Below are 13,309 nucleotides of genomic sequence, written 5' to 3' on the forward strand. Positions count from 1 at the left end.
TTAAGTTCTCCATGATGACAGTACCAATATTCATTGGTACCACGTTTGCACGCCATCAAACTAATTAACTAAGATTCTAAGTTTTTTACATTTTCATCTCTTTGTTCAACTTTGTACATAAACTCTTTTTCAGAAACATGTTGAGGATGAAATCCTGTTGTTAATATGTGTTTCGCTTCATAAGAAAGTGCAGACAAATTGCTTTTAAACAGAAGAAGGAATATACATGAAATGAATAGCCGAAATCTTGGACCTTTACAATATGTTTTTGTTGATCATTATATTGAACCTGTAATCTGTACAGCGTGATCATCAAATAGTCCACCTTCTCCAGTGGGGAATAGCTGTGGAAAACAATAAGCTTCTAATTTTTTTCGCATACACTCATGTGAGTTCCCTTTGCCTCCTTCATTTGAAATAATTCAATGTTGTTTCCTGTTGATTCTTTTGAATGTAGAGGACGTATTGTATAGTGTTCCGAAATCTCTTCAGTCCTGCACTTGTCCACTTTTTCAATTTGGCCACTTGAAAATATTGTTTCATCTTCTAAGTGTATTACCTCTTCATCAACATTTATATTCTTATAATACATATTACTCTATCCCAGATACAATATAGCCTTTTGAAGTTTCTTAACATCTACAACTCTTGCCAGATTTGTTTTATTCTTTGTTAGTACACAATTTACTGGCTCATTTCCTCTGTATCTACACCAACAGTTTACATGCTTTTCTTACAATCAAAATGTGAGTACATACCTCTTCCTTTAAGACCTTTTTGTAAATCTGAAGGTAGCAGCTTACCTGTTTTAGACTCCATATGAACTATAGCCTAACTTGGGTATACTGATGGAATAAGAATAGACTCATATGTATTTGAATCGGCCAGTACCTGAGGAATAAGTACCAACTCTAAGTTGTTATATACTGCTCTAGCTGGCATTTTGTTTTCTTCTCATTTGTTGTAACAGTATTTACAAATAACTTAATCACTACCCAATTCAAACTGACCTTCTACTAACAAATAAACACCATATTGCTGCTACTTATCATTATTTTCTTTTCACTTTTTAAATATAAATCAATATTCGTAGTTTATTTTCTATAGTGAGTATGTCAACAGCAAATACAAGCATAGTTTTGTTTTTCAGATGAACCTGTGTTAAATTCAGCAATTTATTTTGCAAACTCAACACTGCTAATCTCTTTCTCATGCTCTTCAACACCTACACTTGTCAAACTCTCAGTTTCTCTACAGTAGTCTTCTGAACCAAAAAAACTAAACTGTATATTATCACAAACTTTCTCTATACCTGATAAAGAACCATGTAATAGAGCTGTGTTTATTTCACTTGAACATAATGCAGAAGACTTCATATAGTAGAGTCTCCTTACCAACTTCCGCATTTCAGAGTGATGTACAGCTAACATTCTTAAATGATGAAAAGTACTTTGGCACACTTTTCTTGAAGGACTAACCAGAGAATGACTTTGCAACTTAGTATATTTTCTGTTTTACATGGATTAAGTCCCTGTAAGATCTTAATCTTCTTTCTATCACTTTTTTTGGCATATCCTGCGACAATACCACCTAAATACAGGATTATGTGTACGCCTCCCTTGAACTTCTTCAGCTTTCACTCCTTCCACATTCCTAGGAACCATTTTTTCGTTCGGAATCGGAGAATCATCTTTCATCTCATAGCATCGACCATCAGTATCAACTGCATGTACTGAGGTGTTCTGTTGAAAATAGCTTACTTAATTAAAGAAGAGCTTAGTACTGGAAGAGTGCTTCCATTCACCACTGAAAGATTTACAAAAGTTACTTCTATTGACCAGCCTTTTTCTTTAACTTTTCTACTTCATAAACCCCATTGTTTTGTCCAATGTTCTCATTCTCTTTAATAATAACAGAAATATTTTTTGTTTTATTTCAAAAGCTTTATCCAATACACTTTCCATCTGTTGTTTTTTCTTATAGGCCACTGGTCTTTTTGATAATATTTGTAATCTTTTAATACATTGTGTACTACTGTACTTCTAAACATTATTTTTCTCATGTCCCTATGTTATTTTAACCTTCTTCACATTGTTTGCCCATAAAATAATTTTGCTTAAATATTTCCATTTGTGGTTTGCTTCTTAGTTGTAGAAGGTTTCTTTTTTTCAACATTTTCAACTTATTTAAAAGTCTGGGTAATTGTTTTAAGAAACTGTTTAGTTTTGTTACCAAAAGTCTTTTTTTGCTGTGTAATATTTTTGGTTCATTTAATTTCCTCTTTTCACTCTTCTTGAAGTAGGACTGTTTTTTTTTTCCTTCTCTTTTGATATTTTCTTGCCAGCCTCAGTTTTTTTCCCAATAAAAGTAAATGTCTGTAAAGCTAACATTAGTTTTAATATTTTGTTACATCATTTTATACTTTAGAAATAGTTATAATAATATTCAGAATAATAAAGAAACAGTTGCTTTCAATTACATTGGAAATCTCTGCATAAGAACAAAATATGTAGGACATCATGCTTTACACATTCACAAAACTGTCACAAGAGCACTTAGATCTTCAAATAGTGACATGGGAAGGATTGCTGTTTTAAATTTGGATATGCCACACATTCCGAGACGTCTGTGAAAACTGAAGCTGCAAACAAAAAGTGAGCTTTCAGGAAGTCAGATGCATCCTATTTTTGAGGAAAATTGAATTTTGCCTTGTCATGTGTCCCTACGTGTTCCCCATAATATGTAATATGTGCATGATTAATATGCATATATGTTCCCTATGACCGAATAAAGATGCCATTATAGTTGTGTCCAACGTTAGTATGTCAGTTATCCAGTTCTTGTGAAAGCAACGTGAATTAGGCTTTCAGGCCTATGTTGCCAACGTTTTACATTATGCACGTTAATTCATCGAATTGTCCCCGTTTCTAGGCCTCAAGGGGCCTGAACGCTAGATTCAAGCTCCAGTCTCCTGAAACCACTCCGAGGAGCGATGCAGCCCCCACCTGCATCCCTGACCCTTCGCTTACTTCCTGCCAAGCAGCGCGGTGCCCGGCCTGGCTCTGCCTGCCTGCCAAGAATATGTTATGCCTCTAGTTATCAGTTCAGCTCTCCGTCTTCACATTCCTAAGCTAACGAACCGCATAACATCTTCAGCTATAGTCTAGTCTTCCAGTCTCCATGCAAGTGAATTACTGTATTAATATCCATAGAAGATTCATAGCACACGCAATACATGAAGAATATATGCATGCACCAGCCTTAGTGTCAAGTAGCCTTTGCTCTGATGACTTTTAGATTCTATCAACATGTACTCCAAACACAAGATACCAGATATGCTATAGGTACATGTCGTCCTGACATCCCAGACTTTAGTCTCCTCTTCTAGTGCTAGGAGTCAGAGCCCCCAGTTCTCCCCAGTTACACGTCATGGTCCGTTTGCGCGCACCACTAGGTTAAAGGTTCCAGCTGCCTAGGTAGCCCCCTCCATGTATCCACCCATTTATGACACTTCTGGGACGTCTACATCACATGTCTTTGTGCACGCCCTGTGCACGCCTTCTTTTTACGCCCATGTGTTCTTATCTTACGTTTGTCACTTGTTACGCCTACTGTATTCAATGCAATTGTAATGTTTTCCTATATATACTATGTACTGTTAATGAGAAGTTGCAGCTGCCATTCCATTCCATTCTATTACAGGCTGTTCCGATCCTGTCCCTTCCCTTGTGCCTGATTAAAGCCTGTTCAACTCAGATACCCCGGATCCTGCCTCTTATTTATTGAGCTATCTGTTTTAGTTAATGTATAGAAAAATAGTACCGGTAATTAATTATTTATTTACCACATAATGGCGACCGAATAGGGACGAGCCCCTTCCCCACGCGCCGGCGATGTAACGCAGACCCCCTGACCCTTCTACAGCCGTGACGGAACTCTGCCGTGCACGTGCAGATATTTCTGCTTCATCAAGTCTCCCTCAGGCCCACGGAGGAGACGGAGACTGCGGTCCGGCATCCAGACGAGGCGGTGAGGAATGCGGTTCGTCCCGACCAGAGCCCAAGCCGAGAGAGCAAGGTCTGAGGTATCCGGAGGCCCACCTGTTTCCGAAGCCCGAAGTTCGAAGCGCATGCGTAGTAACCAGACTTCGTAGCAGTCCAGTCCAGTCCGAGGCCTTCAGTTCTGCTTCCCGGTGAGTACCGTTGCTGGGGGAGTATCTAGACGGGGTCATTAGTTTGTCTCCGGTCCGATGGGTTTGGGTACGCAGATCCAGTCCGACGTGTCCATCTAGGTGGATACGGTATGACGTGTCTCTTTATGAGACCGGTATGTTCTGTACTGTTTTAGCAGTGCATCCAGTAATTCTAGTAAGTCCGTTCTCGAGAAATTCAAGCGTTATGTTTTCAGTGTATCAGGTAGTATTCTGTTAGAACTGTTATTAATGTATTTCTATGTCGTGGTATGAGTGATTTGTTTGCCATTTCATTACTGTGATTATTGTGTATTGTGTTTAAGTACAAGTGCGACTCAAATATGCCTCTGTTTTCAAAGTTACGTCAGATAAAAACCAGAAAAGGGTTACTCGAAGAAGCAGTTCCTGTCCCTCCTAGGGACAGTCCTGGACACTTTATGTATCACAAGCATGGCTTAGATGCCATATTATATCTAGACTTATGGGTGGATTATACAAAGAATCTTGAAGAGAAATATAGATGGCCTGTATCAGGTACATGGGATGCCGAGTGCATCATGCGAGTAGAAGAAGCATTATGGAAAAAGAAAGCCAGACAATCCCAGAAAGATGCCATAGAATTATGGCGTAAAGAATCCCATAACAGATCCGAAAAAGATTTCAGAAAAGCAGAATTAAGTAGGGAATCCTCAGAAAAAGCCCAAGAAAGGGAACTTCTAGAAGAAGGTGAACGAGTTAGAGCAGAACAGTCAGACAGACAGAGAATTGCCCTTATTAAAGGTATGTATCCTCTTCTTGCCGAGGGCTTGCCGAAGGCAACCCCGGAAGTACCCTGTAATTTACCGCCACCATTGGTCCCGACTAAGCTACGTCATAAACCGACTGCAGCTGAAATTTTCCTTTCGTCCTATTTGGACGATACAGTCCCAGAATATGCAAATCCTATTCCGCCTGCTCAACCTCAGCACCCTGTTAATAATGTAATTCCTGTTCCTCCAGCCACTGGTCCCGGGAACCCCGTTAATGTGCCAGTACCCCCGGACCAGTCCACACCACGTGTTTTGCCAGTCACTTTACCAGCACATTTAGTATTAATTGACGATTCTAGTTCAGAAGGAGCGGGGGGAGGTGCTCCTACCACCCCGCCTCAAGTAAAACGGCTGACGCTGAGAGACGCAGCGTTACAGCGCACGCCAAAGGTGACTACATACGCAGACCTCAAGCGACACCTTACTGACTGCATATATGATTCAGTACCAGGTGAAGATCACATGATAATATATTGCATACGTTTACGACGAGTTGCCAACTATTTGGCCACCCTGCCCGATATGAAGGAACATCTAGACAGAATATATCGTTTTATCCGTACAGGGGAGAATCCAGAAAGTATTCACGAAGCTATGGCACATAGAAAAGTCGAGAATCAAAGTATGATTTTAAAGTTCTTGATTAACTGTTTAATAAGAGAGCAGGATTATCCTGATAAAGACAAAGACGAGATGAAAGCCCTGACAAGGTGGGGTGACAATATAGCCGAGGGAAAACATAAGACACAAAATAGTATAGAAAGTATGTACAGGAAAATTCGTAAGGAAATTCTAAGAATACACCAGAAGGAGGAAGCAATAAGAGCAACCGAGTAAGAGAATGACTCTTCAAGTGAAGACATAGACAGCGAGAATCCCGCCAGAATAGCGTATGTAGGTAGAACGAGATTTCCCGACCGACATTCACGCCTAGATTACAAGAAAGTTTTTCCTCCTCCCGTACCAGAACAGTGCTCTCTTGAACAAGTATTCCAGGCCACCGATAAAATTCTGAAACTACGAATAGGTTATAGTGAGCTTAGTACCATGCATGAACAAGAACTGGCCCGATCAGCAGTCCGATGGACTAGTGATTCTACCACGTTTTCAGATGAAATAGTGGCCCAAACGTTTCTGAAGCTGCCCCCAGCCGAGCAGCGTCTGGTGGGTATGTACATGATCCAGCACCTCATTACACTGTATGAGGATCAGCAATCTGATCCAGGTCCTTTGTATGATGTACTGAACGAGTTACTCCTAAACAGATGGAAAGGTCTAGGTACCGATTTAATTAGTGTCATTTTAGAACAGCGCCACAAATACAGAACGTTCCTGAATCCACATTTTGTTCCTGTTCCACCCCCAGTAAGAAAATCATTCTACATAGACAGACAGAATCCGTTGCGAGAAGTACATCCAGTTAAGGGAGAGGGGGGTGAGCTCGAACGAGTATTTGTTTACACCCCTATCACAAAAATAGAACTTCTAGAAATGAAAAAGTTAATACCCTGTCACGATAAAGATCCAGCAGGGTTCCACCGTGAATTAAAAGACATGCTCCGTGTGGGAGAATACACGTATCCTGATATCATTAAAATGTTAAAGGTCCTGTTGCCTGCTGGCATATATGAAAAACTCAAAGAAAAAGAATGGGAGGTGGGAGAGAAAAAGATAGATTGGACCGCGTTAGAGACTGAAGATAACACACGAGTTCTAGGTACCGGTCTTGGGGAAAAAGCTAAAGCATTGCCCGAGTTGTTAATACAAGTCTTGCCAAGATTACTAGCCACGAAAAAGGAAGACTGGGATGCCATCTCAGCCTGTAAACAGAAACAAGACGAAGACACTAGTGATTTTTATTCTAGATTTGAGAAATGTTTCATTATTAATAGCGGCCTGAAAACAAGTAGCGAGTCGTATCCACATCTTTTTGTTACCAAACTAGTTGAGAATTCTTTACCGCAAGTCAAAAATAGAGTATTGAAAGTCGAGAGTACTTGGCAAGCTAATACTCCATCACAAATGCTCCAGATGCTACAGTATCACCAGAACAGAATCAGGGAGGAGCAGGAACATGAAAGGAGACGTATGAAAGACACGAAAATGAAAGTACTGGTTGCACAGTCTGTTCCACAAGACAGTCAGAAGAGGGGTCCGAATCAAACTAGTCATTCTACAGCTCCCGTTAAAGGGACATGCAATTACTGTAAACAGCCAGGTCATTATATAAACGAATGTGCAGTTCTGAAACACAACATAGCTACTGGTAAGACGAAAGAGAGACCACGTCCTCCTAGACAAGAACATGTTCCGCAGAATTCTCAACCACCGCAGAACGCACAACAGACAGTTACAGTACCGCAGCCTATAGCTGCCACACAACACGTTACACAACAGATGTACCAGTATGCACAGTCGGAATATCCAGAATATCAGCAGTATTCATGAAACAGCCTAGAGAGGGAGGTTGCCTTGCCTCTCATCGAGATTCCTGTAGATCAAGAGGGTCCCTATGTACACAGTCAAGTATTAGGGAAAGACAGAAGGTTTCTGATTGATACAGGGGCAAGTAGGACTACCATCAGTCATGACGAGGTTCCAGGGCTCCGCTCTCAGGCTCTAGAAATGTTTCCCTTGGATTTTCAGGAAAGCCTATTGTTAATGAAATATCGAAACCAGTTTCCCTAGAAGTTGGTCCATTGTCCCGAACTACAGACTTGTTACTTACGAAATCTTGTCCAGAAAACTTACTAGGTATCAAAACACTGAAAGAATTAGGAGCAGTAATATGTTGCTCCCCAGAAGGAGTGAGATTGTTTTTACGTGATTTTAAAGGTCATTATGTATTACGTGATTTTGATCCAAGATTATTGAATGTACCACAGCATTTATGGGCGCAAGGTCCAACTGATGTAGGTTGTATGCACATTACACCCTATCGTGTCACTCTGAAGCAAGGTGTTGTATTACCACGAATCCGACAGTACAAATTGCCACCTGAGGCTGTAGCAGCCTTATCAAAAATTATTGACGAGCTCATTGCTCAAGGAGTAATTGTAGAAACTGACTCCAATGTATGTAATTCTCCTATCATTCCGATTCTTAAACGTACTGATCCCAATGCACCTCCAGTTTATCGATTAGTGATTGATCTCCGAGAACTTAATAAATGTATCATACCCCAGTACCCAGTGGTTCCAGATATTTCTTCCCTATTGACAGCCATCGATTCTGATGCTACGTTCTTTACTGTTATTGATCTCAAGAACGCATTCTTTAGTGTCCCCATTCATCCAGACAGCCAATTCCTTTTCGGATTCTGTTTAAATGGAAGAAGCTATAAATTCACACAAGCTCCTCAAGGCTTCACAGAAAGTCCTAGCATTTACAGTCAAGCACTTAAAAGACAACTAGACAATATTCATATGCCAACTGACACTGCCCTGCTCCAGTATGTCGATGATCTATTGATCACAGCCCGTTCTGAACGTGACTGCGAACGTGCCTCACTTACAGTCTTGTATTTCCTGGCCGAGATGGGGCACAAGGTGTCCCCTTCGAAACTACAATTCTGTGTCCAGCAAGTGGTGTACCTTGGACACTTACTGTCCAAGAGGGGTAGGAAGTTGACACCAGACCGTATCCAGTTAATAGCACATCTTCCACAGCCCAAGACTCAGAAGGAGGTACAAGCTTTTATCGGCCTCACTTCTTACTGCAGACAATGGATCCCTCAGTACGCATATCTAGCCAAGCCACTGATACAGTTAACGACACAGGAGGCAGCCACATTGACTGTCCTCCCTTGGACCCAAGAACATACACTTGTTTTCAATGAGTTAAAGAAAGCTTTATGCCAAGCACCTGTTCTAGCGACACCAAACTACAGTAAGCCTTTTACACTTTTTGTCACTGAACGTGATGTTACTGCATTATCTGTTCTCACACAAGATCAAGCAGGACAATACAAGCCCTGTGCTTATTTCTCTAGCACATTAGATCCGGTGGCCCAGGCTCTGCCTGCGTGCCTCAAATCAGTTGCAGCCACAGCACTAGCTATCAGACAGAGTGATTCCATAGTGTTAGGATACTCCCTGACAGTACAAGTCCCACACTCCGTGGAAGTTCTCTTGAACCGAACACAGACTCAGCACTTGACAATTGCACGTTTAACAGGATATGAACTGACATTGTTTCAGCCACACATAGAAATCAAACGCTGCAACATTTTAAATCCTGCTACACTGTTACCCTCAGTTACTTCAAATCCTGCCACACATGACTGTGTGGAAGCTGTTAACACCATGACAAAGCCAAGAAAAGACTTGACAGACATTGCATTACCTGACCCAGACCTGACACTTTATGTGGATGGTTCATGTATGAGAACAAGTACAGGAGAGTTAGTAGCCGCGTATGCAGTGACTACTGAAACTGAAGTTATAGAAACACATCGTATTGACACCCTGTCTGCTCAAGCAGCAGAGCTCGTTGCTCTGACCCAAGCCTGCATACGAGCCAAGAACCTGAAAGTAAACATATATACAGATTCACGTTATGCATTCAGAATCGTACACGACTTTGGAGTACTCTGGCAAGAGAGAGGTTTCATGACTTCTCATGGAACCAAGATTCAGTATGGCCCCCTCATTCAAGCTCTGTTAGATGCAATACATTTACCGACAGCTATCGCTATCATGAAGTGCAAAGCACATACGAAAGTCACTGACATCATTTCCCAAGGTAACGACCTGGCAGATCGAACAGCCAAGCTTACAGCTCAGACTCCAGACATTCCAGTTAACTCGACACAGACAGACGTCCCAGTTCAGACGACTTGTATGACAGTTAAGGACCCTACACAAGACGTACTAGATATACAGTCACATGCTACCCCAGACGAAATCAAGAAATGGTCTGAACAAGGAGGGGTCCAGACAGATCAGGGATGGTTGACGAAGGGAAAAGCCACATGGTTTCTCCCCGACTCTATGGTTCAAGTCATTATTAACACCGCACATAGTCCAGCACACTTAGGAGAAAAAGCCATGTTAGACAGCACCCAGAACATTTGGTTTAACAAGCATTTACGAGCCGCAGCCAAGCAGAAAGTGCGTACCTGCATGATCTGTTGTCAGTTCAATCCAGGTAAAGGTGTCCCGGTGGAACAAGGTGGATTCCATCCTCCTGACCACCCTTTTGAAGTCCTCCAGATGGATTATATTCAGATGGATCGATGTCGAGGTTTCAAGTATGTCCTCGTAGTTGTATGCGCTTTGTCCAGATGGACAGAAGCATATCCAGTCCCAGATTACACTGCCGCGACCACTGCCAGGCAGTTGGTTCGTGAGTTTTTCCCCCGCTATGGTTTACCGAGGGTCGTGTATTCAGATAACGGCCAGCCATTCTCCTCCGAACTCATGAAACAAGTATGCCTCCTGTTAGGGTACCAGTGGAAGTTCCACTGTGTACGACATCCCGAAGCCGCTGGTCTCGTCGAGAGACATAATCAGACCCTGAAAATCCGCATTGCAAAGGTATGCGCAGAGAAAGGTGTAGATTGGATGGTAGCACTGCCAGTCGCCCTTTTTTACATGAGAATGGTCGCTCACTCCCGTTCAGGTCTGTCCCCTTACTAGGTAGTTTTCGGTCGTCCCCCAAACATGTGGGGTACACCTAGGCCACGTACAATTACTGATGTTGACAGTAATATGCTGACAGATTACCTGGCTTCCTTGATGTCTGCACTACTCTCTTGTCGTTCACAGGTCGCCGCTGCCTTTCCAGACAACACTCAAGTGAAACCGCACGAGGTCATACCAGGCGACCTCGTTTTGATTAGGAACTTTGATCGTTCAAGTCCGCTGGAGCCCCGCTGGAAAGAACCAAAGCTCGTTCTGATGACAACAAGGACTGCGATTAAGGTGGAGGGCCGCAAAGGGTGGTTGCACTCCAGCCACGTTAAACAATTCCATGGACTCCGTCCAAAGACTTTTTTTCAAGGACTGCCCAGATACTGACTCTAAACTTCCCCTGTTATAGAAAACTCCACAGCAGGAGTATAAAGAAAAATTAAGGTCTAGTAAGTCAGCCAGTTTGATTGTCTAAGTCCCTCTCGGGTGAAACGGTTAGACAGGTTCCTGACATGTATGAGATAGACCCACATAGTGAGAGAGTTAGTTGAAACTCTAAGAGAATACGTTATCGGAAAAATCTTCGAAGTCGATGCATTGTTACTCTATTAATTATGTTATTTCTGAGTCTTACGATTACAGGCATAAGTTATGTTTTACATATATATTTTCCTCCTATCGTTTCACATGTACATTTTTCCTCTAATGTTACAGTAGAGCACACATTTAGTGAACTGCCTCCTCACGAGTTATCCTATCGTCTTGCCATGCGCAATAATACTTTTATCCGAATGTTACACTATTCACACCAGACCAGCAATGCCACAAATTGTTGGGTGTGTGGTCGGCTCCCCCCTTTTCAGACACCGAAGGGAGTTCTGCCACTCTTTCCCTATCCGTTTTCACACAATGGTTCGTGTGGAGCATGGTCCACGTTAACGTCGTCCTCAAACGATATGTCCCTTCTGAATAGAACATGTTTCCCAGACAAGGAAGGTCTTTCCCATAGAACAGGGTTAGATCTAGAAAATGAAGTATATGATCTAGGTAATTATTCCTCGAATTTCATGGTTTTGAATGTTCAGTCCGAGACTACTCCAGATTTGCCTGCTATTACAGTTCTACCAGTGAAAGGCGAATTATGTGTCCGAAAGAATGGTTCAGTACATCTAGGACACAGTGATTGTACCACTGTGGTCGAGTATAGTGACAGTGGGAAATCTACTTTCAAAGCCTCACGTCATTCTTATTTTGTATGTGGTCAGACCGCATATGTACGTCTGCCCCTCGATTGGGATGGAACATGTTACATTGCCTTCCTACTGCCACCAGTTTTCCTAGCCCCATCCGATTATCACAGAAACACACATCTAGTACACGTTAGACATAGAAGGGAGATCGAGTCCCCAATTGTTGATCAGACTGAAACTGCATTAGAACAGTATACAGACTTCAATAAAGGTTTCTTTTTCTTCATAGGTCCTGTCCAGAATAGTAAGTTAATACGTAGGCTAACCAGAACCCTTGAAGCAGTAGTGAATGAGACTACTTCCGCTCTAGGTAACTTAACTGAGGAACAATCTGCTATGAGATTTGTTGTCCTTCAAAACCGCCTTGTTCTTGACGTCATACTGGCCGATAGGGGCGGAGCTTGTAGAGTCATCGGATCTAGTTGCTGCATTTTCATTCCTAATAACGCACCGTCTGTTTATTCAGCTATAACTAGACTTCATAAAATTGCCCATCAGTTACACCAGAATCCAGGCACCTGGACATGGTCCGGTTGGCTCTGGAGTATAATATCTGCCTGGGGATGGAAAGTATTGTCATTCCTGGGTATAGCAGTAATGATCATATTCAGTTGCTGTCTCTGTTTACAATGTGGCCCTGCGATTTGCGGCTTGTGCGCTACATCTTGTATTCCTAGTCCAAAGTCCCGTTCCAAGAAGATTTGAGACGAGCAAATGATGCTATATGAAATGATAGATGGTATCATGAATATTGATGTTTCCTGATGGAAACGTAGGGCACAAGGAGGGAATGAGGAAAATTGAATTTTGCCTTGTCATGTGTCCCTACGTGTTCCCCATAATATGTAATATGTGCATGATTAATATGCATATATGTTCCCTATGACCGAATAAAGACGCCATTATAGTTGTGTCCAACGTTAGTATGTCAGTTATCCAGTTCTTGTGAAAGCAACGTGAATTAGGCTTTCAGGCCTATGTTGCCAACGTTTTACATTATGCACGTTAATTCATCGAATTGTCCCCGTTTCTAGGCCTCAAGGGGCCTGAACGCTAGATTCAAGCTCCAGTCTCCTGAAACCACTCCGAGGAGCGATGCAGCCCCCACCTGCATCCCTGACCCTTCGCTTACTTCCTGCCAAGCAGCGCGGTGCCCGGCCTGGCTCTGCCTGCCTGCCAAGAATATGTTATGCCTCTAGTTATCAGTTCAGCTCTCCGTCTTCACATTCCTAAGCTAACGAACCGCATAACATCTTCAGCTATAGTCTAGTCTTCCAGTCTCCATGCAAGTGAATTACTGTATTAATATCCATAGAAGATTCATAGCACACGCAATACATGAAGAATATATGCATGCACCAGCCTTAGTGTCAAGTAGCCTTTGCTCTGATGACTTTTAGATTCTATCAACATGTACTCCAAACA

The sequence above is a fragment of the Lissotriton helveticus genome, chromosome 7, assembly GCF_964261635.1.
Source record: "Lissotriton helveticus chromosome 7, aLisHel1.1, whole genome shotgun sequence".
NCBI classification, from domain to species: Eukaryota; Metazoa; Chordata; class Amphibia; order Caudata; family Salamandridae; genus Lissotriton; species Lissotriton helveticus.